The sequence below is a fragment of the Artibeus jamaicensis genome, unplaced genomic scaffold (assembly GCF_021234435.1).
Source record: "Artibeus jamaicensis isolate MK-2021 breed Jamaican fruit bat unplaced genomic scaffold, CSHL_Jam_final contig_3174, whole genome shotgun sequence".
NCBI classification, from domain to species: domain Eukaryota; kingdom Metazoa; phylum Chordata; class Mammalia; order Chiroptera; family Phyllostomidae; genus Artibeus; species Artibeus jamaicensis.
This window is the reverse complement of record NW_026521738.1, coordinates 6,610,343-6,635,815: the sequence shown is the minus strand read 5'-3', so window position 1 is coordinate 6,635,815 and position 25,473 is coordinate 6,610,343.

The window sequence follows — 25,473 nt, the reverse complement described above, 5'->3', positions numbered from 1 at the left end:
TGATGCAGGTGCTTTGGGAGACCAGTTCATCAAGTGCTGCAGACAGCAAGGGCTGGGGTGAGCCATCAGCCCCTCAAAACTATGGTCTAGAACTGCCCTGCACCAGATTAGTAATGGTGACCTGGAGGTGAAAGGCTCTGTATTCCATTACCAGTCTCCTGAGTAATCTACCTAATTCAGTATCCTTTCATTTAATTGAAACATTATTTTCTCTCTGTTAGCCGGGGCACTCAAGCTGGTAGAGCAGTGTTAATCTTTCTGCTGATTTCCATCTTTGCAGAATTACCTTTCTAGCAATTAGACCCACTGGTATAAATTTGCTTTGCTCCTTCCTGGGGTTCAATGTTGAAATGGAAATCTCTAAGCTCAATGCCTTTTCCTTCAGGTTGACCCAGGGCAGGTATTAATTAACTGGGGTGTCATGAAAAGGTTGAGCTTGAAAAGCCAAGTAGGAGAATGCTTCTCTTGGGATGTCACTGCAGCCAGTAGAAGAATTAAAGAGGGTGAGACCTGGATGGAGAAGAATCACATTTAAAGTCAAGTGCAATGACTGCACTGTTAGTGAACCAAGGAGCACAACATGGTTATTCTGGAAATACCTTAGAACTTTCAAGTAACGAAATCTTCTGCATCCTTTGTTGAAAGCTCAGTGTGGTTTATTTGTGAACATTCTCTAAGACATGCAGGGTCACAGTGCCCAGCTATCTCAGCTTGTCTGGATCCAGGGCATTTCTTAGACCAGGGTGCTTCTAAGCTAAAATTGGGGAAGTTCTGGGCAAATGGGAATGAGCAGTCACCCTGTTAAAGTTTGATCTTTGAGAAAGGTGTGTAAGTCAGTTGATTTCCCACATGTCCTGACAAATTTAAACTTTTTCTGAAATCTGGCATCTACATCTTGAGAAACTAGATTTTTAAAGTTCTTAGGACTGCTAATTGTCAAGTCCAGTTGCCTTCTCTTAGACTTTGCCCTCTCTCTTTGCCCTCTGGACACTACTGAATATATCACTTTTTCAAAAGTCTCTCTTCACTGGACTTCTGAGAACTTAATATTTCTGATTCATTTCTTTCTCACCACTTCTCTTTCTCTATTGCTTTAATTTCCACCTTCATCTTGGTCCTCTGTCTGCAATTAATTCTGCAGACACTGGGCTGGTTATTGACTTGTCACCTCTCAGTCTTACACTTTTACGTTCTGCCCCGTGCTGTCAGGGATGGGAGTTGGCACTCTTACCTCTGTGGGCTTTCTTAGCAGCTGGCTTGCTGTTAGGCTGGGTTAGTAGAGGCTCTACAGGAGAGGAGAAAGCAGGAGAAAGACAAAAGCTCCTTATCCAGCTCCTGCAGTGAGGTGGTGACTTGCGTTGCTGGTGGCTGCTGCAGGGCTGGTGGCAGGCAGTGGTGGTGCTGGTCTCCAGTGGCCCTGGCAAGGGAGTACCTTCCCTGATCAATGGTGAGTCCAGAACTGAACTTTAATTCTTTCCCCAGAGATACAGAAGCTAGTGAAGCTTGCAGCCCATGAGGCTTTCAATGATTAATAATGTATAAAAGACTAACTTCAGACTTGCATAAATACCACTTTCAGGACCTATCTAGAGTTGTACATGAGTCTACACTGTACTAGTCATCTTCAGACAGACCTTGGTCATCCTTCCTGTTTACTAGAAAAACTTCCAGGGATGGAACTGTCCTTCTGGTTATTGATACTTGCCTTTCCCTTGCTCCAAAAACCTAATCAGTCACAGATCTTGTCTTATCAAACCGAGGTATTTTACACCCTTCACTTTGTCTCCTTTCTCAAATTTTGGCCCCTGTAACCTCATGTCTGAACAACATCTTTCTCATTTAATAACAAATACTATTAAACCTGCTCTCCTATAAGGAGTGACTGCTTTGCACAAAGTACTTTATGTATATGATTTCTAAACACATTTGTGACTCAGGGTTAGGTGCTTTCTCCTCCTACAGATGGAGTGATTGAAGAAGTTCAGAGACTTTAGTTAACTTTCCAGAGGCTGCACAGGTGTTAAGTGGAGGAGCCTGGATCTGAACCTAAGGCCTTCTAACTCCAGAGCCTATGCCTTTTTTTCTTTTCTAGTTTCTCCTTTTATAGTTTCTTCAACTTCAAATTCATTTGTATGTAACCAGCCTAGACAATATTTCTAATTTTTTAAAACCTAATCCATAGTTAGAATCCAACCAGTATTTACTAAATGAATTCAGTATTTTAATGAATTGAACATATTACTCCTTTAATTAAACACATCCTATAAAGTTTTAACCACTTTATATGGGTATAAATGATAAAATAAACTGCACACATTATATGTGTATAATATAAAGTTTTCGACATGTATACACTTGTGAAAACATTACCATGATCAAGATAATGAAAGTATATATCACTCCAAAAGTTTCTGATGCTCCTTCCTAATTTCTTATCCCAACCTTTCTGCAGTCCTGCCCCTCAGCTTATTGCCCCACCAATTCCCAGAAAACCATTGATATACTTCCTGGCACTATAGCTTGTATTTTCTAGAATGTATGTGCATGCAATCATACAGAGTATACTCATTCTTCTCTAGCTTCTCATTCAGCATAAATATCTTCATATTCATCTATGTTGTTACATGTATCATTACTATTGCTCAGTACTGTCCCATTGTGTGAATATACTACATTTGCTGATTCATTCACCTGATGATGGGTACTTAAGTTTTCAGTTTTTAGCAATTACAAATAAAGCTGCTATGAACATTCATGTATCGTTATGCCTTTGTGTAGACATATGCTTTTATTTCTCTTGGGTAAATAGCTGGGAAGGGCATGCATGAGTCATGTGGTAGGGGTATGTGAACTTTTTAACAGACTGGCAAACTTCCTACAGTGGTTGTATCATTTTGCACTACCACCAGCCATGTGTGAGAGCTCTGGTTGCTCCACCTTCTTGCCAATGCTTGGTTGGACCTGTCTTTTAATGTTAGCCATTCTAAAAGGTAAAGTAGTAACTCACTGTGGCTGGAATTTGCATTTCTCTAATGACAAATAATGTTGAGCATTTTTATGTGTTTTTGTCATGTGTCCAAATCTATTGATCATTTTTTATTGAGTTGTGTGATTTTCGTATTATTGAATCCGAGAGTCTTTTTAATATTGTGGATATAAGTTCTATATCAGATATGTGATTTACAAATATTTTAACCTGGCCTATGCCTTATCTTTTCATTCACAGTGTCTTTTGAATAGCAATATTTTAAATCATTGATGGTCCAATTTATCAAATCATTGCTTAGTGTATTACATCATGGTTTTATATCTAAGAAATATTGGCTTAACACAGGTTCACAAAAATTTTCTCATATTTTATCTTAGAACTTTTAGATTTATGTCTATGATCCACTCTGAGTTAATATTTTTATACAGTGCATGGTATTGATCATTTATTTTTTAAATAAATGTATATACAATCATTTTGACACAATTTGTTGAAAAGGTTTTTCTCCTGTTGAGTTGCCTTTGTACCTTGTGAAAAATAAACTAAACATATATTTCTAAATTCTAAATTCTGGTTTTTAAATTCTTTTTTTAATGATTTACTTGTCTATGCCAATGACAACAGCACAAGCAATGTAACTTTTGAACAAATCTTTTTTAAAAGAATAAAGAATTTGTTTATTTTTTATTTTTAAACAAATAAACATTTGTTTGTTTGTTTATTTGCTTATTTTCAGAGAAAGGGGGAGGAAGAGAGAAGGAGAGGGAGAGAAAAGTTGATGTGAGAAACATTGACTGGTTGCCTCTACCACAGTCCCCGCTGGGGATGAACCTGCAACCCAGGCCTGTGTCTTTACCCGGAATCAAACTGGCAACATTTCGCTTTGCTGGGTGAGGCCCAGAGCTAAGCCACACTGGTCAGGGCAGAATGAATCTTCAAGTTAGTTACTGTTGAGTCCTTCAATTTTGTTTATCTTTTTCAGAGTGGTCTGGGCTATTTTAGGTGCTTTGCATTTCTATATGAATTTGAGAATCAGTTGACCAATATCTATAAAATCTTTCTAGGCTTTGATTTGGACTGCATTGAATCTATAGGTAAGTTTGGGGAGAAATGACACCTTGATAATATTGAGCCTTTCGATCTACGAACATGGCATGTCTCTCCATTTACTTAGGTCTCCTTTAATTTCTCACAGAATTGTCTCATAAAGTTTAGTGTATAGATTTTGAATATCTTTTGCTGAATATATCCATAAGTGTTTTTATACTTTGATGCTATATAAATGACATTTTTAAAAATTTAGTTTTTGAGTGTTCATGTTTAGTCTATAGAAATGCAAGTGATCTTCGTTTTATAACCTGCAACCATGATAAATTCATTTATTAATTTAGTGCATTTTTTGAATTTCGTGGGATTTTGTAGATGGACTGCTTAGTCACCTTCTAAATAGAGTTTTAATTCTTCTTCCTAATATGGATGCCTTTTTCTTGCCTTATTCTATTGGCTAGAACTTGGAATATTCAGTTGAGTGGAAGTGGCGAGAATGAACATTCTTATTTTGTTTATGATCTGTGGGGGAAAACCTCTAGTGTTTTAGCATTCAATGTGTTATTTGCTACACTTTTAATTTTTGAATTTCTTTAAATGCAGGTTTTATTATGTCTGAAGACACATTTCTTTTGTAAAAATTATTGTTCAGTTACAGTTGTCCTGTCTTTTTCCCATTGCTCTCCCCTGACCCACTGCCCCCGACTCCCACAGTCAATCCCCACATTGTCTGTACCCATAGGTCCTCTACTCGTGCTCCTTGACATGCCCTTCTTCTTTTTCTCCCATTACCCCCCTCCCTCCTCTCCTCTGGTCATTGTCACTTCGTTCTTTATTTCCATGTCTTTGGTTCTATTTTGCTCATTTGTTTGATATGTTGATTAGGTTCCACTTATAAGTGAGATTATATGGTATTTGTCTTTTACCACCTGGATTATTTCACTTAGCAGAATATTCTCCATTTCCATCCATGCTGTCGCCAAGGGTAGGAACTTCGTCTTTCTTTCTTTTTTAGTGTTCTATTGTATTCCACAGTTTTTAGATAAACTCACTTACTGATGGGCACTTACGCTGCTTCCAGCTCTTGGCTATTGTAAATTGTGCTGCTATGAACATTGAGGTGCATAGGTTCTTTTGAATCTGTGATTCAGGGTTCTTAGTACACAATCTCAGCAGTGGGATTGCTGGGTTAAAAAGCAATTCCATTTTTAGTTTTCTGAGGAAATTCCATACTGTTTTCCACAGTGGCTGCACCAGTCTGCGCTCCCACCAACGACAGTGCACTAGGGTTCCCTTTTCTCCACAACCTTGCCAGCACTTGTTGTTTGTTGCTTTGTTTAAGATGGCCATTCTGATCAGTGTGTAGTGGCTTTAATATGTATCTCTCTGATGGCTAGTGATGGTGACCATTTTTTCATTTGTCTATGGGCTCTCCATATGTCGTCCTTGGAGAAGTGTCTGTTCAGGCCCTTTGCCCACTTTGTCTTCCTGATGTGGAGTCACGTGAATTCTTTATATATTTTGGAGATCAAACCCTTGTCCAAGGCATCATTGACAATTATGTTTCCCCATATGGTTGGTTCCCTTTTCACTCTGTTGGTTTTTTCTTTAGCCATGCAGAAGCTTCTTAATCTGACGTAGTCTCATATCCCTTGCACTAGGGGTTGTATTGGTGAAAATATTGCTGTGTGGGGTATCAGAAATTTTCCTGTCTATGTTCTCCACTCTTAAAAAATTTTTAATTAAACTTATTAGGGTGACATTAGTTATTAAAATTATATAGGTCTCAAGTGTACAATTCTATAAAACATCATCTTTATATTGTCTTGTATGTTTACCATTCAAAGTCAAGTCTCCTAAGAATAAAAGGGAACTTCTTCAACCTGATAAAAAGGAAACTATTAAAAACTATAGTACAGGTGTTTGTTTCCTGATAGATTCTTAATTATTTCCTTTTATTAAGTTAAGAAAATTCTTTTTTATTCCCAGTTTATTGAGAAGTTTACCATATATGTATGTACTCCTATAATTATTATTAAGCTTTCTCAAATACTTTTTATCCTTTAATTCTGGGCTTTTAAATTTCAAAAGCTTGTGTTTCATGGTCACAAAAAGACCACATACGTACATGTCTATGCATTTATATAATAGTTATGGAAAATGCTCATTGCTTTCTTCCCCATCTTGATCTTTCTGGATTTGCTCAGAAGAAGAAAAGATGGATATGGCAGGAAAGAGAAACCAGATTAGCAAGAACTTTCTGGGCAGCCGCCGCCTCTCTCTCTGGCTTCCAATTCAATGTCTAGGAACTTCCTGGAACCAAGTGCTGGTCAGTGTTCTAATTTTTAATTAAACAATTAAGTAATCATCTAGTCAATTTACTATTTTATACCTTTGTTACTTGTTAGTTTATCTTATTTTTACTGTTATTCACTTTATATACTAGTAAATCAATTTACTAGTTAAGTGAATTTTTGTTTTTCTTTTTCTTTAATGCCACCTAGTTTTTCACTATTTGCTTTAAAATAAAAAAAAACCTTTTTATTTAAAAGAACTTTTATCATGTTTTATCAATTTTTAATCTGAATATTCTATTGTTTATGTCTATTGTTAGCTTATTTTAAAACCACAAGCAAGGATCACTGATTTGAGGGTCACATCTGCGTGAACTATCTATGGATTCCAGGATGGCTGGGAGATTTTCTCTCCGCGGCTCTCTAGCTGCTTTTCAAACCCTCTCCAATAGTCCTCAGGGCTGAAGTATTTCGAGAGGCACCGTTCAAATTGTGTTTTGTGTAAATGTCAGGTGGCAACTGCTGCAGGAATTCCATTCCTATACAATAAATGTGAGTGATGTTTCCTGAATTTGTACAACACTGATACTGCCCACCTTGCAAAGATGGAAGAATTCTAGAGTTTTAAAACTAGATGAAACAATAGCTGCATTGGCTAGTCTCCCTTTCCAGAGAGCACATCAATCGTGCATTCACTCACTGCACAGCTGAACCACTGAAACATCGTATCGCAAATCATCCAGTCCTCCACAAGGGCATGAATTATTGAAACTGATGATCTCTGTTCAGTGCAACCACTGAACACCAGGTAAATATACGGTTGCATAATAGAAGAAGAAATTGTGTAGGGAGGTTCCAGCCAGATAGTACTCTCAAATAATACCGTTACTTTTCTAATTTCATTCTGTTTGTAACTTCTAAAGGTGTAAATTTTATTTTTATTTTAAAAAGTGGATAAAACATAGACTGTAATACATGAAAATAGAGAACTAAGAGTAGAAAATGAAAGTTAAATAACATATGTCACTTAAGTTCTGTTTTGATGATGTCTGAAATTGTCTTAAAGCAAAGCAGCTGTCAATGGATACTTTTTCTAGGAAAGATTTTAGGAAATGTCACTAAGTGTGCAGCCTAAAGGCAAAATAGAAGTTCACCAGAACTATAATTAGGACTCATAGTATTGCCCAGATGAAGCTGGCTATACCTGTTATAAACAATCAGCTATAAAAAACAACCAAGAACTTCATTGAATACTTGTCAAGCTTCATTCCATAACCATGAACTACAGCCTCCTACAGAATATCTCTGAGTGTAAGTGGACTGCAGGTAGGTTTCTCTGTTTTTGTTCAACTTCCTAAAATGGCAGACAATGGGGGCAGGCTTAATTCCAAAGTAATTTGATTGACATTCACTACTTCCTTTATAGAGCTGTGGCCTCGAGTCCAATGAGACTCTTGGTAAGTCAACTTTCCCAACACTCTTTCTAAGGCTCATCCCTGTGAAGGCCCTATCCCCTCTGTGGGACCTAACTGACACCTTGCTAAGTATTAATACATTCCACTTTTCTTGTAACTTTATCCGTTTTCAAGTGGATATAGCTCTTTGCTAGGGGCTGTGAAAGATACCCTATAGATGAAGCATGAGGTTCTTGCTCTTCAGAAATGTGCAGTACTGGTGGAGAGAAAGATTTTCATGTGGAGAAGTAATAAAATCAAGTGGGAAATACTCTGCAATCCATGAGAATCTATAAAAAAGAAGGATGTGAGCTGGGATGAGCAAGGGAGGTTTTGTAGAAGAGCTGATACTTAGTATGTCCTGGAGGGCTGATAGGTTTCCCGTCACCAGAATGCTCTGAATACGACATCCTGTCACTTGTTCATTTGAATACCATACAAGAAAACCAGCATAGTCCAAAATAGTAGCAGTCATTTCTGTCTCCCCACCCTGTTCTTTTCCTTAGAGTCTTAATAACAATAGCAGGGAAGAGCAGGTGATGATGTGCTTGTCTTTATGGTCATCCAGCACTCAGGCTGAAGTGTGGCCACAGTTTGAACAGAGTTTATGCCCAGGAAAAGGCACTGGGTGTCCCTTACCTTACTCATCAGGTTCCACAGCAATTGGATTATTTCACTATATTTAACTCATTCCTATTACAATTTCTTAATTTAACAAATGTATACTATGTACAAGAAAGTGTTATGGGCACAGGGAACAAAAACAAGCAATATCCCTGTCCTCCAAGGTGGGAGAACAATATAAAAATATCTATCTATCTATCTATCATCTATCTATCAATATTTAAAGAATAGAATACAGTACAATATATAACTATATTGTGTAAACCTATAAAGAAATAGCTATATTTATATCTGTGTATATATAAACATTTATTTAAATATCTATGGTAATAAGATAAAGAAAACTAAAGCAAGGGAAAAATAGAGAAAGCTGGGGTGGATTTTTAAATCACGTGGTCAAGAAAGGCCTCACTGAAAAGACAGCATTTGAGCATCGACTTAAAAGAGGTGTGGCGGTGATCTGGGACCAGCAAGTGCAAAGGCCCCGAGTTAGCATTGCCTTTGGTGTATTCTAGGAAATAGAATTCACATTGTGAAAGAATCGCGTAGTCTGCTATGTGGGGAGTAGATTATAGAGAGGCAATCTATTACTTCTCTATAATAGATTATGGGGAAATAGAGAAACTAATTAGGAGGAGGCAAGAGATGATGGTGACTTGGACCAGTGAGATAGTGGTAGATTATATATATATATACATATATATGTATATATATATACATGTACATTTTGGTCCTAAGTTTTCTTTTTTTAAACTTTGTAATGCCTCTGATATTGGAATGTGTCTTCCAATTATTGAGGACCTCTTATCACTGCAGGCCAGGGAGCCTACGGATGTACTTGCCATTTATCTGTACATAGATACACTTGATTTGAAGTTTTTCTTCTCCCTTGAGTTCAAGTCACCAGAAGTTTTGCAGCTTTTGTTCAAAATCTGCAGGAAGCAGAGTAGTGCCTCTCTGATGCCATCATGGCTCCATGGATGATATTCTGGGGGAAAACATGTCTTTGTATGACTGAGTCAAATCAATTAATAAAGTGGGTTCTGAAGTTGATGATATTTTTGGTAACCTTAAACAACTTATTTGGCATACATTTTCATTTTTCTGTACGAACCAGGTTGATAGATGGTTAAACAATGCATACATAGGTTTGGAGATCTTTAAGTATAACATAAGTATTCTCCAGAATACCACTGAGTCATAAGGTTGCCAGATTTTTTTTTTACTTAGGGAAAGACACCATCATTATGTGCCTCACAATTAATGCCATCTTAGATTTTATAAAACACCTTTATTTGAGGCTAGATTTCATGAGGAGAATGGGAGAAAAATAGAAATCGAGGATGACTCTGAAGTGTTTTATCTGAGAAACTGGTAAAACTGAGCTCTGATTGACAGAGAAGGAGAGGTGGGGCGGAAAACAGGGAGGGGCAGGGGAGCAAAGGAGGGGCAGGAGCACTATTTGGGGAAAGCTAGGTTTGATATGCTTATAAGGCATCTGTATCCATTTCCAAAGAATGAATAAAGTACTGCTGTATGAAGTACTACAAACTAGGTGACTAAAAACAACAGAAATGTATTGTCTCACAGATCTGAGCCTTGAAGCCCTAAGTCAAGGCTTTGGCACGCTCTCTGTGCCGGCTCTAGGAATGAACCCTTCATCGGCCCTCCTAGCTTCCGATGCTTGCCAGCAACCCTCCGCGTTCCTCGGCTTGTAGATGCATCATCCCAGTCGCAGGGCTGTCTCCTCCCAGAGTGTCTTAACATCATCTTCACTGTGTTGGTGCCTGTTTCTATGGCTAAATTTCCCCCTTTCCTGAGGACACAGTCATGTTGGATTGGAGTCCTCATTTTAATTTGATTACCTCTACAAGACCCTACATCCAAATAAGGTCACATTCTGAGGTATCAGGAGTAAGGAATTCAGCATGTCTGTTTGGCAGGGTAATTCGACCCATAACAGCATCCAAGGAAAGAAGTCTAGTAAACAGATGTCAACTAACTTTAGGTGCTCTAAAGCCAGGAGAGAAGTTTGGTCTAGAAACAAAAATGTGGGAGTCATCAGCATTATAAATGGCATCAGTAAGACTGGGTGAGATCACCAGAAAGTGAGCGCAATGAAGGCGAAATCTGAAGTCACTTAGGACTTGGAAACTGTGGAATGAGTGTCAACATCTCATGTTGGGAGGATGTGTTCTAGTTCCTCACGTAGGGGAAACTTATAAACATAACGAGCCTGCCAACTTCAGAATAACCTTGAATTTAATTATTTTTTTTAAATGCTTGTTACAGAAGAGAATGGTGTCGAGTGGATATTTCTAATTCAGTGTGTCTAAATACAAACCACTCCAAAAACGCAGTCAGGCAACCGCCGCTGCCTGTAACTGCTGTGCCCTGTTACAGCTCCATGAAGAGCACATCGGACTAGGCGCAGTATCTGCACAACGGAAAAGGGTCCAGCTTTCGGTGGTAAGGTTTCTGCTCTAATTTATAAAAATAGTTTGGATTATGTAGTCCTCAGATATATATGTTTTCAAAAGCGAAATTTTCTAGAGGGAATTCAGAGTGGAATGAGCTTTGTGGATCACCCCGCTGACAAACGAGGGAAGGGAGGCCTGGAGCTACGGGTGGGGGGGGTGGCGCTAAGCCCACTGAGGCCGCGTGCCCAGGAGGGCGTGGAACGGGGCCCAGCAAAGTCCCTCCCCTTCAAAGTCGACATGCAGTACTTTTCTACCACACTGTCTTGCTATACACTAAAAAAAAAGACCAGAGAAATTTGTGAGCAAATCATAACTGAAACACGAGTCAGCCTTCTTCTAACAACAAAGTAAAATTGCACAGAGGTGGCCACTGAACGTCAGTGTGTCATTGGTGGTGGTGTTTCAGGGGACGGTAGCTGAGCCTGAGAAATCCTCTTTGCATTTTGTCAGAAACAAAAATAAATGAGCCTGCACCCCTCTCCCCCCACATAAGGCTGTTTCATGTAAAAGCAAAGGCAAAAATGAAAGTCTTCCATGAGACCGACATCCAAGTAGTGTTCAGGCCATTTTGATAATTAAATAATTAAGCATTAAGATGGATTGAGCATGTAAATGTGGCCTCCCCCCCCAAGAATATGTCATCCCCTTTTTTCTTATGAATAAGCCTTAACTTATATCAACATCTTCCACTTTCTATTTGGTCCAAGTTCCAATTACAGCACGCCCTAAGGATGTTAGCAGACTGATGAAGGAGAGGGTCCTCCTTCTCTGTGAAGATTCCTCAACAGAAAGCTGCTTACTCAATAAAAGAGTGAAAGGCAGCTAGAGCTTTGGAAGTACACATAAGTTGGTACTTAAAGCCCTATTATTATTTGGCTGTGCAGCAATTTCTAAATTTTTTGTTTACTCTGAGTCTCAGGAATTGGATTCTATTACTCACTTGAAAAAATGGCTGTATGAAATAAATAGATAAGATAGATAAAATCTTAACACAGTACTTAGTACTTAGCAAAGTATGATCAAATGGCTTTCCTAGGAAATGATGCTCCTTTCAGCCACTTTTTTCCTACTCTTGTTCACTCTGTTCTACATCCAGGTTGTTTTATTCACTACATTGTTACAGATAGTGAAAACAAATACACTTTATATGTAGTGTTATGTGCCTTTTAATTCAAGAACTATAAACATTTACAATCCTTCAAACACCTTTTTGGGTGATCTCCTGTATTCCTTGATTTCCATTCAAGTTGTAGAATAAATAGCTCTTGTTTGTGTATCACTATGTATCTGTTTACTACTTAAGACAAATACTGTTTTCCTTTCACTGAGTACAAGAAACAGATGCTCTATAGAGTATAAATCTGACTTTACCCTAAGGTTGCACAGGTACCACTTTCAGGTCATACAGTTATTGGTCACAGAAAAAAATAACTTTGAAAAAATCCCATTTCACTGTGATTTCTCACATATTTTGACTAATTTAACTATTTTTCTAAATAGCTGCTTAAAAGCCTCTTTAGAGGAAAATGGAAACCTCTCCTTGAAGCAACGCCTGCAGCAGTCACCCTGCCTATGACTAACCAACCCATTGCTGGGGTCTGGATGGTAGCTCAGCCTGAAAAACACCTCCTAAATTTTATCAGAAACATAAATAAGATGAAATAAAACCGTCCCTTCTTCTTGAGGTAATTTTGCTAAAATGCAAAGAGGAAATTGATATGACATCCAAAAATGGACCCTTCTGCAGTGTGTTCAAACTTGAATTCATTTTGCCTAAAGATCAGTTTTAAAAGACCCGGCCATGGGGGACTGAGAGCCAGGAGTCCAGCACCTGAACACTTGAGGACAGTCATGAGAGGGGCTCCGTTGTTGCCTGTGCATCTGATGGCTCAGAAAACCTGTCTAGTGAATGCTTCATCACCAAGGAAACACCGTCATCCCATCGAGCCTAGCACCTTTGCTTTTATAACTTCGAATCTGACAAATACCTGCTGTAAATAGGACTTCACTCAGGAGCAGGAAGGTGGAGTGCGTCACTAGCACCCACTGTAAGAATTATAAATTTCCTAATTTCAGGATGGAGTGAGATGCTTCAACAGAAGTTCAGAACAACGGCTGATCCAGCACCGGCTCTATTGCACACTAATTGTTGCACTGAGATGATTTTAAGGTAATTACGCTCTACCAACCCACAAGTAACCTTGCTCAGGCTGTACTTAATCCAGTGTAGCTTGCTATTTCTGAAAGGTCAGGAAATCTCTTTCGTCACCTCTAACTGCTCACCTTTCTTGGGTGTACTATGGGGATGCATAATTCCAACAGAGTGGAAATTCAGTCACTAGATGAAGTCTAGGCATAAATATTCATAGCAAAAACTTCTGGAAAAAAGTCAAGAAATGAAACTAAGTAAATCACAGCTCCCTATAGAGATGACTAAGATATGCTCTAACAATTTACATGGATTTGCTCAAAACTTTACTGTTATTTAAGAATTCTTCCTCACACTGAGACACCTTGTGCGGGAATTTGCATGCTTCATTCATGCTTTGCGCATCGATAAAGAATGCAAGTGCGCTTTGAAACTTTCAAACTTTTATTCCTCATAACATTTGTTTCCTTCTACAAAAGTCCGGTCTTCAAAAAATTCAAAGATTTATTCGTGTTCCAATGTAGACAGATGGGCCTCAATTTACATAAAATTACTTGAAACTTTGGAGCTTATTTTACACTCTGATGTCTGCCATTGAACTCATGCATTATCGAAACTGGCTAAACAACTCTCAAACTTGGCCCTGGCTTGTGTGGCTCAGTGGATTGAGCATGGGCTGCAAACCAAACAGTCACTGGTTCAATTCCCAGTCACGGCACAAGCCTGGGTTGTGGGCCAGGTCCCCCGTTGTGGGTGCACAAGAGGCAACCACACATTGATGTTTCTCTCCTTCCCTTCCTTTCTCTCTAAAAAATAAATAAATAAAATCTTTTGAAAAAACAACTCTCAAACACTGGTTCCAATGTACTCTATAAACTGTAAATTTTAAAAAGTTAGTAACCCTACCATCCCACTCAAAATACGTGTGTAATACATGAGGACTACTGGTACCTTCTATGGTCAGTGGCAATCACTCATTAGTCATAAAAGTAACTTTTTACTTTGTTACAACAGCAGACTTAAATTTTTTGTTTAACTCAAAGATGTCCTTGGAAAGTTTACCCTTCCCTCAGAAATCAATATACAGAAATCTCATGACGTGACTACAATTTCAGAAGCATCAAATAAAGGAAAACCTTTTATGACACAAAATCATATAGTTTCTCCTCTTCAGCCTTGGGGAAACTGCAAAACAATTCCTTTGTCAGGGTGAGACATGCACTGAGACGCATCCCCAAACGAAGGAGAACTTTTGATACTTTTTAGTGTATGATCACCGACTAGCCCGGGCAGCCACGCCTCGTAGCTCTGTGTCAGGGGAGCCTCGTGACAGTCAAAGCCTGACCTTGTTAGTCAAATTAGAATAAAGCAAAATCTGTTAATTCTGTGCAAACGGGGTGAAATATTCAAATACGATGAACTCTGTGCTTTGTCTTCATCTTGACGGATGTAAAAAGTCCCATTAATGCAATACATTTAATGACTGAATTTGAGAACTGAAAACCAAAATACTGGGTAAAAGTTTGAGAGTTCTAATAGAATCTTCCCAGTGGCATTTTTTGGGTAGCACTGCGTTTTTCTTTTAGGCACAGGTGAGCCTGGGAGAAGTCATGTAACTCTAGCGCTCCCCAAACCAAAAGCTAGTGGAAGTCACGAACCAAAATGTCTACCTTTGTCCTCACAGCTTACAGTTTTCAGCACTTAGGTGCATGGTATAAAATTGTGTAAATTAAATTCTAGTGCTGTCTACACACATAATGACGTAAATGACTCTGAGTGACTCTACTTGATTACTTTCTTGAAAATTATGGGTTAAAACATCTTTAAAAACATCTTTACCCTTCTACTATCAAATTGTTAAAAAAAAAAAAGAAAAGAAAAAGAAAACCCAAGGAGGCTGAGTGGGCCACACACACTTGTTTTTTAGCCCTTACAAATGAGGTGCCGTGCCTGGTGTTTTTCACACTTGACTGGGGCAGGACCATGGCATTGAAGGAGAGGCCTCTTTCTTCCCCTGCTCTGTGATGAAGTTTCCTTACTCAGGCAGCTATTGGCCCAGGAGGGGCTCAATAACAGTTTAGGAGAAACAGTTCCTTTCTGCCCTCAAATGCAGGGTTTCAGATGGACTAAAGTGGATGTTTCTTCTTTAGGATCAGGGCTTTCCATCTTAGGAGATCTACTTCCCACCACATTTCCTGCAGCGCAGACTTACGGGCCTCCAGTGAAAACAAGTGGTTAGCCTTTGGAGTCCTACAGGTAATATGCAACCTTTCTGACGTACAAATTGTGTTTTTTTCCTTTTTAATATATTTTATTGATTTTGCCATTACAGTTGTCTCATTTCCCCCTTCATTCCCCTCCACCCTGCACGCCCCCTCCCTCACCATTTCCCCCCCTTTAGTTTATGACCATATGTCTCAAGTTCTTTAGATTCTATATTTTTCATACTACTCTTGCCCTTCCCCCTGTCTATTTTCTACCTACCATCTATGCTACTTATTCTCTGTACCTTCTTCCCCCTTCTCCTCCTCCCACTCCCCTATTGATAACCCTCCATGTGATCTCCATTTCTATGGTTCCACTACTGATCTAACTGTCCACTTAGTTTGCTTTTCTTTTAGGTGTGGTTGTTAATAACTGTGAGTTTGCTGTTCTTTCACTGTTCATCTTTTTTTATCTTCTTTTTCTTACATAAGTCCCTTTAACATTTCATATAATAAGGGCTTGGTGATGATGAACTCCTTGAATCTGACCTTATCTGAAAAGCACTTTATCTGCCCTTCCATTCTAAATGAAAGCTTTGCTGATAGAGCAGTCTTGGATGTAGGTCTTTGGATTTCATGACTTGGAATACTTCTTCCCAGCCCCTTCTTGCCTGTAAGGTCTCTTTTGAGAAATCCACTCCTTTGTAGGTGACTGTCCCCTTGTCTCTTGCTGCTTCTAAAATTGTCTCCTTCATTTTAATCTTGGCTAATGTAATGATGATGTGCCTTGGTGTATTCCTTCTTGGGTCCAACTTCTTTGGGACTCTCTGAGCTTCCTGGATTTCCTGGAAGTCTATTTCCTTTGCCAGATTGGGGAAGTTCTTCCTTTTTATTTGTTCAAATAAGTTTTCCACTTGTTGCCATTCCTCTTCCCCTTCTGGTGGTACCCCTATAATTCGGATGTGGGAATGTTTAAAAATGTCCTGGAGGTTCCTAAGCCTCTCCTCATTTTTTTAATTCTTTTTTCTTCATTCTTTTCTGTTTGGTCATTTTTTCCTTCCTTCTGGTCCACTCTCTTGATCTGAGTCCCAGTTTCCTTTCCATCACAATTGGTTTCCTATGGATTTCTCTTCATTTCAATTAGTTTAGCCTTCATTTGTTTTTAAATGGGTTTAGTGAGACACAAGTATTCTATTTTCCAGGGATTTCCAAGGATAACCATTTTACCATTCAGTTGTGAAATAAAATTCTGTTATCACCACCCAGGGGTGTTGAACTAAGGAGTAGAAAATGAACCATTTGTTCCTGTGACTGCCACTGTGATTTTATTTATTTATTTATTACCTAATGATTACCCTGGAAACATGATTAAAACATAAAAGAATCTGAAAGTGCAAATCAAAGATGAGTGCTATTTTTTCAGTAGGAATGTCTTCCCAATCACCTGACTTCAATCTTCTGGTTTCATAAAAGAGGTGGTGTCATAATTTATGATGCTAACTGGACTGGTGAAATGTCATTACACAAGTGATGCTTTAATTGATGATGTTAGGGTAGTTAGCAGGAAAGTGTCAAATGTCACTTTTGTGACAGGAACTGGCCATTACTATTATATAATATCAATTATTCTTTGAAAAACTGTATTAGATCAGTTAGAGCTGAACCAATTTCATTTGAGCAGGTTCATATTTTTTTCTAGCTGTTCATCCACTTCTAATTATTAGGAGTAAAATGTACTTTGGTTGCAGTTTAGACTTCCATAATGTCCCCCTGAATGTGTAATAGGCATCTTATATGTCCCCTGCATTGCACAAGGAGGTGCAAGAACAATCATACTGGTCTTCCAGAAAGTCGGCTCTATCTCGAATCCTCCTCCTCCTTCATCGAAACTCTTAGAATTATTTTGTTAGTTGAGATTTAATTAAAATATGACATAGCAAAGCTTTTAAGGAGTCTTGGTTTATTTTGGTTTTCCATGAACATCAGCTTCTAAGTTCATTTAAATTGAATCCAAAACTTCTAAGCATACTTGCTTCTCTCCTTTTCTTTACAAATTAAAGTAAAAATAACAAGCAAAATAAGTAAAGAAATATTCTCTTGGAATCTTGTCCTTTGACAAAAGGACCTAATGATAAAAATATGAATAGTCCCAGCTGGATGGCTCAGTTGGTTGGAGCATCATCTTGTGCAACAAAAGATTGGGGGTTTGCTGCCCCTTCAGGCATATACCTGGGTTGAGGGTTTGATCCCCATTAGGATGCATATGGGAGGCAACCAGTCAATCTTCTCTCCTACATTAATGCTTCTCTCTTTCTTTCTCTTTAAAATCAATAAATATACTTCTAAAATATGTGAGTAATAACTATCATGATAGCAATAACCAGCATTTATTGTAATTATGTCCTGGCATTGTGCTAATCATTTATATATGTCTCCTTACATATTCCTCATAAATCTGGGAGCCAGATATGATGGTTACACTTTGCATAAGAGAAAAGTAGGGCTTACAAATATACCAGTATTTATCAGAAAATAGTTTGTAAATGCCAAGTATTTCTAGGAATATTGCAGCAATTTAGGGTAAGGTAAACATGGGAAAAATGTATCAATGGTGTGAGTCAGCATTTTTAGCCTTTGCCATCATGACCCCCAAGTTGAAGCTTTCAGGGCTAAGCCCTGGTATGAGGGGTGAGTGCTAACAGAACAAAATGAGGGGCTAGCAAAGCCAGGGCAAAGTGAGTGCAGGTGTGGGTGCATGTGTGTGTCTGTGCATGTGTCTGTATATAGGCATGTGTGTTTGTGTATGTGTGCATGTGTGCATGCCTCTGTGTGCATGCAGTCACAATTGTGTGTACATTTGCAAATGTGTGCATATGGGTGTATTGTGAACTTGAGTGCATGTACACCCAAACATATGTAATGTGTGTATGCACATGTGTGTTGACCTGTGTTCAGAGACTGGGGACCAGGAAAGGAAGGAAATATAAAAAAGCACCAAGATAGGACTGATAATATCTTCAATACAGATATAATACAGCCTGAATAAATGGAACAGTTCAAAAATTCACCAATTCCTCTAGAACAGGGTCCAGGAGGTACCATGCTGATCCAGACATTACTATCTGATTGCCGAATTGTGAGACTTTCTAGCCAGGAAGTTTTGGTGGAGGGGCCAGGATGACCAGGGCAGGAGATAGACTTCATGTAGCAGCAAGTACTTACCAAATAGCGCAGCCATATTTCAATACTCGAGCAACAGTTACGGTCTACTATTCAGAGCTGAGCAGCTTTGATAGACAAAAACTCACAGGAATTTGTTGCTCTTGTATCTCCTACTTTCAATTCTATTCCCACTGACTCCAGAATGAGCTGCCTTCTTCTTGCTGTTTTTTCAGGGAATTCCATCCTTGAATTGATGGCTTTCTTTCAAGCATTTCAATTCTACAGGCCTGTTTTCTTTCTTAGAGGTGTGATTTTGGTATAAACTGGAAAGAAAATCCAAACCTGTAGCTAAATGAGTCAGCTGGAATCAAAGGAGAATGTGGAGTCCTAAGAATAGCAGACTTTCTAGAACTTTTATGAAATGGTTCTCATGTTCGCTCTCAGGTTCTGTCAAACCACTCCAAAAAGTAATTAATCAGTAAATGTGTCACATGAAGAGATCCCTGTCTTGTTTTTGGCAACATTTAAAATCTTCATGATAAGTCCTCATGGCAAGTGAGATTTTCCTCCCTCCAAGTCTCTTTCATTTTTTTTTCTACTCCGCTTCTACCTTGCTTTCACCCTGGTTTAGAAGCACAAGCAAATTATTTAATTTGGAAGGCAAGATAAAAGCAGAATGGAAATAGTTTCTGGGACCTAGGAATTTTCCCTATGGCTCTTACTTAAAAGAAAGGGGTGTGTCGGGCAGGTGACTATCAGAGGAGGCAAGACAAATAGTAACAGGTATTTGTTTATGGCTTTGTGACTTTACAAAGTACTTTTCAGGTACAAACATGGTTTCTCACCACTTTGTAAGACCACCATGATTAACATCTCCTCTGACAGAAAAAGAAAACGAAGCTCTGAGTTGTTTCACAAAACAGCTACTAATTTTTCCAAATATGCATTCCATGATCTTTCCCGGGTAACATGGGGATTTTTAACTTCTCACTCTAGTTTTTGGGAGAAGTCCTTATTACTTAGGCCACTTGAAAACCCATTAGGCTTGATCTTTTCTTGATTCAAATACTGACCATCACTAAATAACTTCCTTCCTCCCTCACTTAGTTGTATTTATTCTGCAAGTGCTCACTGAGCAACTATTATGTGCTAAACTGTCCCAGGGTTGGTGATGTGATTATTGGCCCAATTGTGCCTTTCTGAAGCCTTCATTTTCATAGTGCCAGGCCTAAAAATTTTTTTATAAATGAAATAATTTTGGCATTCAATGACCCACAACTTTTCTTTTGCACTAAAAGCGAGTCACTAGGTCTGGCCTACAAACAGGGAGAGATAACCCAAAGATATGCATTCCAGGAGGTGGGAATTTGGGGAGCCATTTAAAAAGGCATCCTACCAAGAGACTGAGCAGGTCACTCCAGGTCCCAAGTATCCCTCTGTTACCATGACACACTTATCATGGCGCCTCGTGAAACTTATAAGCCAAACTCCCCCCTCAGAAGATAAATTCTTGTGTCTCACAGCTTCAGCACTACCTCTTAATTTCCACTGAAAAAGCAAGCTTCTAAGCACGTGAGGTGTTGTTCCTCTGTGAGTCGATGTCCTCTCTAGATGTGTCCTCTACCTGAAAACCCTTTTGTTATATACATCCTGAGCACCATTTCTGATTTTCTTAGCCACATCTATATCCTGTGTGAGCCACTATTGCACACAAGAGTTTTGTGCAGGCTCCAGCCAGTTTCCAGGAGGCACAGCCTTGCATGAGGCCAGTGCTGCACACATCTTGCCCCCACAGGCAGGAAGCTTCTTGGTTGGAACCACTGCTTTGGAAGCTTTAGGAACTCACTTGATACCGAGGAACGTGCAGCCCAGAAGTGGGAAGAGAAATGTTCACCAAGAGGGCCTGCAAATCAGTGGGTCAATGCTTCTTCTTTTGTTTTCAAGATGGATTTCATGCTGCTTCTCAGATGATTCTGCAAGACTGAGCAACGAGTCACTCACAGTGATGTCCTTGCATGGGCCCTCTCTTGTCCCCTGTTTCACTCATTCCCTGGGATCATGTTCTCAAATACACTACTCATGCATGACCATTTTCTTAGATTTTTGATTCTTGTAGAATCCAGGCTAAGACAAACATTGAGCATTACTGACTCACAAAATAATAATAATAACAATAGCAACAATAACAAAATACCTAAATCAATAAATTACTGGTGGTAAAATCTCAGTGTTATCAGAAGACACCTATTAAAATGATATTTTATAAAATTTGCAACTTAATGGATGTCCATTCTGGGCACTGAGGAAGAACAAAATGAGTAAGACCACATCACTTGGTGCGGTAGGAAGTCAAGGGTAGGAGGGTCAGCAGACATGGGGGTCTTCAGTTCTCCGCTCATCCTGTAGGTCAGTGTGCTTGGGGAGGGAGACCACAGGATGTCCTGTGAGGCTACTCCTCATTTGAAGGACCCTCAACTTCTCCCAGTATCCTTTTTTATAAGGCAATTGTGAGAGCAGACTTGAAGTGGAGTAGGGATCCATGTATTTGGCTTGCTTTGTACTAAGAAGTCTTAGCTTAGAAACACAATTTTTAAGGATGTTCTGAGAACAGATAGATGTCCAGCAACTGGAAATCTTACTTTCTGGTCACTTGGAAAGTGATTTGGGTATAGAGCCTCGTTCCATGTACCTGCAGAAAGTTACAGCCTCACAGTTTCCCAAAGGAAGGCTATCAGTCCCTGTTGGGTCATTGTCAGGCAAACCAGATAGAGCTCCAAGGTTACTCAACAAATAATCCTACCCATCACCTTACAAAACAGAACAAAAACACAGTAGATATTGATGTCAACCTTCCAGTTTCTTGTCATTTAGGATCAGTCATGATCCTAAATCATGTAATGACGTTTCACCAGTCCAGTTAGCATCATAAATTATGACATCACCTCTTTTATGAAACCAGAAGATTGAAGTCAGGTGATTGGGAAGATATTCCTGCTGAAAAAATAGCACTCATCTTTGATTTGCACTTTCAGATTCTTTTATGTTTTAATCATGTTGCCAGGATAATCATTAGGTAATAAATAAATAAATAAATGATCTTTAGCCACGGGGATCTTCCTTAATTATTTTATACTTTCCTTTATTTGTCAAAGGTGGCTTCCTGCCACACATCATTTGTGTATCTTACTTGGACAAAGTCTGCTTCTGGTTTCAATGGCTTTATTGTTCAGTGTTAGCATTTCTTAGGTTCTAGACAAACTAGTCACTGGCTAAGAGTGATCATCAAGTGATTTTCAGTGAAGGCTTCGGTTTTATCCTTTCTGTGCTGTGCACTGTTGGTCCTGGCTGGCTGTGGTTGCTGCAGCTCTCTGGCTCCCCCAGCCACGCTGCTGTGTCTGCCTTCTCCCTTGAAGCATTAAGGTTCTACATTGGACTTTTGGAAGAGGCTTTGTGTGTATTGGAGACATGAAGGAAAAGGACATTAAAACCCATTTTTCCCAGAAGGAATGGTTCTCTGTTTGTATTTGTAATTGCAAGGGTTTGCTTTTTGCTTTATGCCATGTACTGCCTGTGAATAACACCATTATATTTCCTGCCAGTCAACATGGCATACGAGGAGATCCAAGGTGCTACCATTCTATTTTGTTGGATTATAAGTTAAGTTAATGATAAGTACGTCATTATAAGAGAGAGATATTTGAGTACCTGAGATACTTCAGATTTTTTTTTTGCTAGGAAGACTTCTAAAATTGCTCCCCAGGATCCTTGCTTCCTGATATTCTTACGCTTGTGCATTCTCACCCCCTTGCATGTGGGTTGAACCTGGTGACTTGCTTTTAATTCAAGTGATAGGATCCTTCTTCTGTGGAGACTTGAGATGATCACAGGCCTGGCTGGCCCCTGATTCTGGTCCATGGCTGACCTTGAAACAGAGGAACCATCTAAGCTAGTCTATATTCCCAGCCTGAAGATAGATAAATAATTTCGAAATAAAGAAATAATTCTGTAGTAATTCATGACATAGTAACAGATAACAAATTCAGCCTCCTTCCAATTACCAGCATTAGAAAGCTGTCTCTCTCTTTGTGAGCCATTTTAACCACATCCTCTGGTTGCAATACCCGGGAAATGCCTATAATCTATGATCTCCTTTGAGTGCAGGCAGCCATTTTCCACCCCTGGATCACTAAGCAACATTCAACCTGTCAGAAACTAGGGCACACAAATTCTATTATAGCCACTATATTTAACACAGGAGCCTGGATAATAAGGTCAGAGATGTATTTTACAGCCTTAGTCTGGCATCCCATTTTTTATGGACTAAGGGCACTTTCTATAGTTCTGATTGAAAGTAGCAGTTATTTTTTCTTTCCCCTGATCAGTTATCTTTACTGAAAATGCACAGTGCTGTTGCTCCTGACAAGGAGGACATGCATTAGACACCATGGGCTTGCACCTGAATACCCAAGTGATGCATTACATGAATATAATTTGCATAAAAAGCCAGGCAAAAAGCACGTCTTAGAGAGTACATGCTTGTCAACATTTAGAAATGTTGAAATCTTGACAGAGAGCTGCCTCTTAGAGTGAAGAAAAGAATGACTCTTATCCCTCTCCCCCTTCAAACTCTTAGCTAATGCTGCGCTGCTAATATTACTCATGGTGGGAATTCATATAGTTTGCACGAAGAAATGAACCTGTTGTGTGATCCACTGTTAATAAAACCGGCATATTGGACTTACCTGGGTGTCTTGGAGCAAATTTCTTTTAGTCTCTCAATGAATATGATATATTAAATTCAAGCACTAAGTGGATTTTATGGCTAAGTCGCAATTTGCAAGTGGGCATTAATTAACATGAAATAAAAAATGAGATTTCTCGGAATTACATACTGCCTTGTCATTGGTGGCAGGGTTATAATTATAAACCTTGCCGGAATGAATGATTAAGAAACTGTAATAAATAACTATGTTATAGGCAGGTCCTTGGGTAATGAGAACAACAATGTTTGGCACAAGTTTTAGTAAATAACTGTTAGACCTGGGTCAAATGCATTTCCCTTGGCTACCTTCATAACTTCTCAGAGCTTGATTAGACTCTAATAATTACATTTGAATTTCAGTAGTATTTTAACTTTTTATTAGAACTGGGCTTCCTGAGCTCAGGTAAAACAAGCTCTAGAAAGCCAGGCAGAATTTTTAGACTGTAGATAATTTTGAATCAACTTGCTTGTGGATCCGAATTCAATACATTTCCCATATCAACCATGAAGGAACATATGTTCTCATTTGTTTTTTCTCCATATTTTGAAATTCAGGGTTGTATCTGTATGGTAACAAAAATGCATCTACTTGACAGAAGGAGAACAATCAACCACAAGGCCGTTTTGTTTCTCAGAAAAGCACCCATCCCACTCTCCTCAGTACACCATGTTTTATCAAGTCAACCTTTAGAGAAGACAATGCCATTACTTATGCTTATCAAAATAAAAGGCAGGAGGGAGCAAATTTTTAGAGGGGATGGTTAATGTTATGGTCTTGTAGATGGTGACAGTTTCACGGCTGCATACTTATCTTCAAAGTCATCAAGATGAATGCATTAAATATGTACAGCTCTTTTATATGTTAATTATACCTCAATAGTAAAGGAACAAAAAACAATAGAGTTTATCGAATGAACACAGTGTTTGTACCCTTTTACTTCTAATTTCTGGTGGTAAATAAAAGGGAGGAATCTTTTGATGCCTCGAGTAATACTCTAACCTTGAGCCAGTCACTAAGGATGAATAAGTGCTTGTATATGCAGCCCTGGTCTGGAGTTGCACCACCAGCTTCCCAGCCTGGCTCCAGTACCTAAAACTAGAAGGCCAGAGGAATGTCACAAGAATAAGAAATTCTGACATATCGTGGCATTTATTTGCCCTATAACCTAGTGACCTTGGTGAATTTCCTGGGGTAGGAAAGCATAAGCCACACATTGGCCTAAATGGAATCTATCAATCCTGCTCAAATGTTAGGCAGCTAGTAATTACCTTACACACTAATGATTGAAATGCCAAAAGAATCAAAAGGCCTTTCCTTTTGGAATGAAAAGTGTTCACCTGTGCTTTCTGGAGGATGTGGCCATTACCAGCGTCTGGTGCTATAATGCAAGTGGACAACAGTGGCATTGATAAATGAAGCTTGATCCAGCCCAGCTGGCTTTCTCTTCCTACCTTCACTTCCAGCCTCTTCCTACCTCAGGTCCTTGTATTTGAAGCCCCTTTGCTTAAAATGTTCTAGCCCCAAAGCTTCACATGGCTGGTCTCTTTCATTTAAGGATCTGACCAAATGCCACCCTCTCTGATGGTCCATTCAAACTTTTCAATTACTTTGGTTTTGGGATGAATTTCTTTGTTTTCAAACCTCAGATCCATTATTTACTAGCTGTGTTTACTTGGGCAACTTACTGAAACTCTGTATATGTGTATAAGTGTGAATGAATAGATTTCTGTTTACCCTTCATTATTCCAAAAGGATTTAAGGCAACCAAGTCTGTTTATATCATTCATGTGTTTTCCATTTGTGGTTTCTTTCTTCCTTCTTTTCTTTCTCCTTCCTTTTCTTTCCCTCCCCTCCCCTCCCCTCCCCTCCCTCCCCTCCCCTCCCCTCCCCTCCCCTCCCCTCCCCCTCCCCTCCCCTCCCCTCCCCTCCCCTCCCTCCCCTCCCCTCCCCTCCCTCCCCTCCCCTCCCCTCCCCTCCCCTCCCCTCCCCTCCCCTCCCCTCCCCTTTTTCTTCTCTCAATGGCCCTAATTTGATTCCAGGACCAATCTAACTCCTTTTTTCCTTAACATTTTATTAGCAGAGCACAACCATTCCTTTCTCTTCTTTGTACATTGATAATGAAATGCATAGATTATTTAGCAAATGCTGCATCTCAGTGGGTTATATGAATTGAGGGTTTGAGATCAAAGTGTAGAGAATCTAGGCAAATAACTATAACTGGAAATTAAGGAGGTTATGAATATATGGCCCATATTCCCTAGACTAAATGATCCATGTTTTCTTGTCATCTAAGTAATTGGTCAGCAT